The sequence below is a fragment of the Nannospalax galili genome, unplaced genomic scaffold, assembly GCF_000622305.1.
Source record: "Nannospalax galili isolate Female #2095 unplaced genomic scaffold, S.galili_v1.0 scaffold666, whole genome shotgun sequence".
NCBI lineage: Eukaryota > Metazoa > Chordata > Mammalia > Rodentia > Spalacidae > Nannospalax > Nannospalax galili.
This window is the reverse complement of record NW_008356473.1, coordinates 3,642,855-3,650,018: the sequence shown is the minus strand read 5'-3', so window position 1 is coordinate 3,650,018 and position 7,164 is coordinate 3,642,855. Positions and strand designations below refer to the sequence as shown.

The window sequence follows — 7,164 nt, the reverse complement described above, 5'->3', positions numbered from 1 at the left end:
TCACAGACATGGCCATAGGCCAATCTGACCCAGGCAGCTTCAACTGAGGATCTCTCTTCCTGGGTGACTCTAGATTGTGTCAAGTGGACAATAAAATCTAGTCAGGATGCAGATCATGGTCAGGCTTTGTGTTTTTCTGACTCGATGAGTTTCTTAACTCTTATTGAGATCTTTGATGATGTATATTCAGCCAAACCCAAAGTCAAAATCGGATCTGCACTATTGTGTGAAGGCTTCTTCTCCCTGGCAATAATCCTTCCTTGTTCTGCTTACCTGTTCACCATATACTAGTGTGGGGAGATAAGACTAAAATTTCCTGTTTCCTCTTGCGTCCCAGCACATAGCTTTTGATGCTGTAGAAGAAAGCACATTGGGAAGATGTTGGAAAATATGACTGCTTCTGGGTTCTAGGCTTTTTTCCCCTCTGTGTTTTTGTCCCCTTAAACCTCACTTATCTTAAGTGTAACTTGGGGTAGAGAATATGGCTTTTCCAAATCACACAGCTCCTCTCAGCTCTCCTGGGCTGCTGGCATTTAATATGGGATGGGCTTCTCTGAGAAGACGTCACCAAGGGCCATAAGAAATGGCCAATCAATGGCATTGTTTTCTTTCTCCAGGACATTGCTTGAGCCTGAAGATAGTGTGTACAACAGCTGATATCTTAGACTTGAGTGTTTTCTGAATTTCCAGCCAATGTTAAGATTATATCTTTGTGCTGGGTAGCCCCTGTGATTCATCTGGCTCTACATTTGAAAATGCTATGGACAAAACTCCACTCGCACAAGCCAAAGTTATTATTTAGGATTTAATTTTCAGTGAAAGAAAACCACCTTCAAGTGTCTGAAGAGGGAAAGCATGCACAGGTTTGCCTGAATGGGAAGGTCAGAGCTTCTGCTGACTCTATCTGTAGTTATTTCTAGGCCTAAAATGTGCCATCCATCTACTCTTGCTCTGTCCAAAGTTCAGCTCTGCTTTCCTTTGTATCAATATCATTCTCTGCTAGGAAGTTCCATCCTCCATCGGAAAGAAAGCCTCACCCTCCCACCGCCACCACCAATTCCAGAAAAATTCCTATGGCTGACATGCATCTGTTCACATTCAGCCATATGACCAACCCTAACTCAATTACTATGAACAGAAAAGATGTAACACAGTTGGTAATCAGTACCTGACTACATGCACAAACTCAAAGTCAAGATGTGGAAATAAGCCCCACTTAACGTACACAGTCTGAGTGTGAAGGTACTTTCCTAAGGAGGAAGGCAGAAGAGATGCTTTGGGGACAGGTATCAGAAGTCCACTTGAGGACCACAACTGTGTTGACTATTGTGTCCTCAGAATGTAGGACAATAACTGATGCATTGGATATGTACCATTAATATATGTTGAATAGACAAATAGAATTCAGAGGTTATGTGATATTCTAGTTACCTCATGAGGAAGCCAACTGAAGGTGAGCTCTTCTAGCTCTCGTGAGTTCAAGCATATAGTCCTATTTCAATGACTTCTGGATTTTCCTAGAGCTATCCTCTCATTCCATGAGAGCTATCTTCCCAACATTATCACCAGAAAGAAAACCTAACAACTTTCATGCTCTCCCAAGTTTGCAGCAGATAAAATCTCTGAGACTTCAAAGCTGTATACTAGTTTTTTCTAACTCATTGGTTCTACAAACATTTATTGAGTATCTATTATACAACAGACACAGTGCTAGGTACTAGAGAGAGACATGGAAGGTCTGAATCTCTTCAAGAAACTCAAGTCTAGTAGAGACAACAATTAATGTCTTTTTATGGCAGTTGATAAATGCTGGGAAAGGGAGAGTCAGTTTTCCTCACTGGTGTGATGCCTGGTAGGTTGATTGCCTCCGTTTAGAAATTGAGGCATCTTATAGAGGAAAAGATTATGGACTTTGGTGTGAGATTGGCTCCAAGAGATAAACCCACATCCAAGAGCATTTAGAAAACTCAGATTAGACTCAATAGGCCCTTTAAAAAAAAGACAATAATAGAGGACATGAAGTTTGGGGCAGGCAGTAGGGCAGGGTAGAGAGTGGGGAGGGTTCTGAATATAATCAAAACACTTATTTACTTATTTGTTTATTTTACGTGTATGTGTTTATGCCTAAGTGAATGTGTGTGTACCACATGTGTGAGGAGGCCAGGAGAGGGCATCATATCCCCTGGAACTAGAGTTAGAATCAGTGGTGAGTTGCCTGATGTGGGTGCTGGGGACTGAACTCAGGTCTTCTGGAAGAGCAGTATGTACTCTTAACTGATGAGCCATCTTTCTAGACATAAATAGCTTTTTAGAAATGGAGGTGGCTTATAGAGTAAAAGATAAAGGAGTTTGGTACGGGATCTGGGTCTGAAATGAAACTTTATCATTTAATTACCAATAAAGTATTAGGAGAGTTAGCTCCCTTGAGCTTTTATTTTTCTTTATCAGTAAATATGTCGTAATTAGAACACCAACTTCATACAGGTTTTATGTGGATTAAATGATAACTGTATAGCATGTAGCTGAAGCCCATCATAAATGACCACCTTTCTGTTTGAGGCTGTGAAGGATAAGAGGAAAGACCAATGAACCCAATCTATAGAAGCCAAAGATTTGATGGAAGTCATGAGAGTTGTATTTGTTCTTAAAGATCAGTGGGCCATGACAAGTGGAGGATGATGTGGGCAGGGAGGAACCTTCTGACAGAGGGAACAGTTTACTCAAAGCTTTGAGAGCCTGAAGTAAGCTGTTACATTTAGAGAGCAGCAAATGCTTCCAGATGCCTCATGTACTGGTGGGATAGTGGTGGAGACAGAAAGGTGTGAAATGACATCATTCAGGGAAAGGAAGAAATTCTGGGACTTCTTTGTCCACAGGGAAGAAAGGGCCTCTGAGAATCGCTGCCCTGTAACCAGACATTACTGGTCTCCCAAGTAAGAGGGTGTCCAAATAGCCATTAGTTCTCCTGTGTACACAATAAGATGATGCCTTTCAGATAGATGGAGAACTTGGAGGTCCGTTTACAGCTCCTTCCAAATGACTCACAGTAAATCACAGTAGTGTTCAGAGTTTGGTTTGAATGGGTCGTGGCTGTGATTTAATGTGATAATATCCATATAACTTGCTGATTTCTCTGTGGTGCTGTACACTAGCTAGCTACCTCTCAATGACTCCATGGGATCTAGGAAGATCCTGTTACTACATGTAGGGACGAGAAAGCTGGAGTGCTGGTCAGAATGGAGATGGTGGAGGGAAAGCCTTGCTTCTTAAGTAATGTTCCACGTAAGTGCCACATCTAGGATAATGTGTTATGGTAAGCACATAGAAATCCCTTTTTGATAGGAGGAGACTTGAGTGTACATGCTCAGGCCCACATGGCACGTTTACCAGGGGAGCCGCCCACTCCTGTTCCTCCTGTACCACACACCACATTGCTTTCACCTCAACCAGCTTGTTGGGGCTCTGGAGACATACTCACAGTCTCGGTTCTGAACCCTTGTTTATAATCCATCTTAGTCCCACTTCTCAACCTACTGCGAATTGCCTGTTATGATAGAGGGTGTGGGTCCAGAATTCCAAATTCCTAGTCTGCTGCTTAGTGATGCCGTAGGTGCCTTTCGCATGCACCCATGAAAACGATACAAACACTGTCTCCTAACAGGATAGAGGTGAACTAGATCTTGTGTACCCTGCTTTCTTCTTCCCTTCCTCTGAATCGCTGCCTTCTTCCTCCTCCATCACACGTACAGACAGAAGTTCCAGTTCCATGAATGAAGGATTCTGTGTGAATATAGCGTTATGCACACAGAGAGCTGAGCATGGGGTACATCTCAGCACTGAGGCAGGAGGATTGCCATGAGTTCAAGGCCAACCAGGGCTGTATAACAAGACAGTATCTTGAAAAACAAAGAAAAAAAAATTATTCACATCAAAGATTAGTACTCTAATTCTCTTTGTCCCCTCTGAAGATTACTATCCATTTCACTGTGGCCCAGTTCTTTGTCCCTGACAACTCTGGATGTGATCCAGTGTAGAATTCCTTCTCCTCCTCACATATTTGTGCCGGGATGGCTAACGGCTGTCACAGAAAAGCTTTAGAGTTCAGAGACTTAGATCTATAAAAGGTTCCTTTTTATTCATAGTTATTGCGGGTATCTGTCTTCAGTCATAGAGAGGAGACAAGGTGCTAGAGGGGATTCCTGTTTCATTCAGTGATTCCCGCCACCATCAATATCCCTTACCAACGGTGTGGCACTTCCTTTCCATCACAGAGCAGTTTTGGTGCCTTTTCAGACTTCCTTTCCTCCCCTTTGTCTGTCATCTTCCTCAAAGTCTTGGCCTATGCAAGGATGAGCAGGCTGTGCCTTCCCCATCCAGAAGCAAGAGGAGCAGAGCAGGATGGACTTAGGGTGAGACACTGTGGGCCAGGAAGCAGAAGGGCAGACCTCACGCCCACTCCTATGACTGCCTTAACTGCAGGAAATGATAGCCTCAAGCTTGCAGTGGGCCTCCAGTGGGCTTGGTGAATAGCTAGCCAGGTTACCATGACGTGGATCTTCAAGGTCACAGTCACAGAACATTATGTGAAAATCTGGCCATCAGAGTGTGTCAGTGGTGTGTCAGTACGTCAGCAGTAGTCCTTGTAATCTCTGTCACATCCATGGAAAACCATCAAAGGCAAGCTAGGGATGGGTGTTGACTCTAGCTCTGGAGATGCTGCTTGAAGAAGCCTCATGAGTTGGCAAGTTGGAACCAGGCCTGAAGCCTGAGAGGCCCATGGGAAAGAAATGTGCTGAGGATTGTGGATAGACACAGCCATCAAAGAGACCAGCCAGTAGGATAGGGAATTGGTTAATGAGCTCATCCTTGCACAAGTCTTTGAGGAAGATGAGAAAGAGGAGGAGAGGAAGTCTGTGAATAAGGGACAAAAAAATCCTCTATGATGGAAGGGAAGTGCCATAGCATTGGTAAGAGATATTGATACAGGTAGAAAGCCAGTAGGAGGCAAGAGGGAGGGAGTGTCAGATGAGGCTGAGCAGCTGACTGGAGGATCCCAGCCCCACTGTGTGGTCCTCAGGTGGCAGGTGTGAGACCAAGCAGCCTTTAGCTGAGCACACCACAGTCTCCTCAGGGTACTGTAACAGTATACCCTAGGCTAGACTACAAACAACAGAGCAAGCCACAGAAAACTCATGTCTCATAGTCACAGTGGCTTGGAAATCCAAGATCATCAGAATGTTGGTATGGGCAGGTTCTGATGAGAATTCTCTTCTGGGTTGTACAGTGCCGTTCCCTGGCCTCTTCCTGTAAGGGCACAAATCCCATTCCTAAGGACTCCACCCTCAGGACCTAATCACTTCACAAAAGCCTCAGCTCCAGAAAAGATCACACTTGATTTAGGGTTTCATCATATGAAGGGAAGCAGGCAACAAACTGTGCGGCTCTGGTTGGAGAGAGACTAACGGCCCCAGGGTCTTCACTGAGGTATGCTGGTAGAGAGAACAAATCAGGAGGTTCGAGCGTAAGCAGCGTCTCACCGAGGCCCCAGGTGGAGGTACTGTTGTCTTGTAAGTGGAAAACAGATCCAGAATGGGCCACAGCTGATCTGAATGTAACAGAAGAGCTAGACAGATAAACCTTGGACTGAGGAGGACCGTGAGCCTCCTTCCTTATGACCGGTGCATGCTGTTGCCTGTAAGTTATACTCCAATATTTCTTTTTTAATGAACCAAAATCCTGTGGGGACAATTTGAAAAACGATAGGTTTCCTGGAAAAGCATCAATTATTTCCTTAAACTGAGGAGGCTGAGTTCTATATATATTTAAATTAAAAAAAATTTTTTTATACAAGTATGTATTGCATGTTGAGCTTGTTTCGCCCCAGGGCTCTTTTCTCCCTCTCCCCTCCTGTTAGTCCTCTTTGTCCCCTAGACAGTTTCATTTTACTTTCATGTCATATATACACACACATTTTATGTCTATACACATTTTTCAAAGCTACAAATAGGGGGTGGGAGAGATAGCTCAGGAGTTAAGAACACTGGCTGCTCTTGCAGAGGACCTGGGTTCCATTCCCAGCACCCACAAGCTGGCTAGCAATTGTCTGTAATGCCAGTACATCCAACATTCTCTTCTAGCCTCTGCAGGCCCGGAGTGCACATGGTGCACTTACATACATGCAGGCAAAACACGTGAAATAAAAATAAATATGAAAACAAAGGCACGTGGCTCAGAGGAAGGGAGGAGCTACAAGTCTGGAGAAAAGTACATTTGAAAATGGAAGTAAGATTTAACCTGGCAGAGGAGACACTATGATCATGAAGGTGGTTTCCCCAGGGTGAGGCTCATTGCACTCCAGATGTGCTGACCCCTGCAATTTCCCCAAAGGTGGAAAACTCAGCTGCATAATTTGTGATAGTGGGGGCTGTGTTGGTACACTTCCCTGAAAAATAAACAAAAATAAAAACGAAAATGAAAACAGCTAATGTGTGAACTATAAGAAATATTTTAAAAAGACTCGAACCACCACAACACAAACTCCTTTGCTGCTCTTTTACTCAGTTCCAGGAAACTTGTGGGAGCTGGGAAAGGTTTCAGCCACGGCTGGAAATGCCTGACACAGATGTGGAAAGTTAGTTTCCTTGGGAAAATAAAAGGATGGATTCTACTTTAAAGGTTAAATTTCGATCTGGGAGCCATAACAGCACTGTCAAATAATTATTATTGTTATTTTTACAAATCTATTTCACTTTAAAACAAGTTGGGAAATTTCTGACTTAGTTTAAATGAGACCTCAATTCTCCCAGGCCGGATCTGCCACCTGAGGCAGGACCGCCTGCTGACAAAGTGCTGCGCTGAGTCATTAAAATGGCAGTTCCCACTGAGAGAGATAAAGAAACCAGATTCCCACCGCAGAGCTGCTGAATGGTAGGGGAGGGAGGAAAGGAGGAGGGCTCATTTTTGCAGGCAGATCTGAATGCTTCTTTTTCATAGGCACTCTTAGTCAATATTTATCTAGCTAGTCAAAGAATTATAACTAATCATTTATCTCTTTTTCCTTCCCATTTCCTCTCTCTGCCTCTTTGTGGTGTACTGAACTTGGGCGACAAAGTTGTAGTTTCTTCATCCTGCATGAGATGTTGGAAGAAAAACCACGGCTGAGGT

The 7,164-nt window shown here is 43.8% G+C and overlaps 1 non-coding gene across 1 annotated transcript; it reads left to right on the top strand.

The window, feature by feature from the left end:
* The first annotated feature begins 6,285 nt into the window (after positions 1-6,285).
* Positions 6,286-6,445, top strand: LOC115067877. The gene has a single exon (XR_003847241.1). It is a non-coding gene; the product is annotated as a U1 spliceosomal RNA (small nuclear RNA).
* The last annotated feature ends 719 nt before the right edge of the window (positions 6,446-7,164 follow it).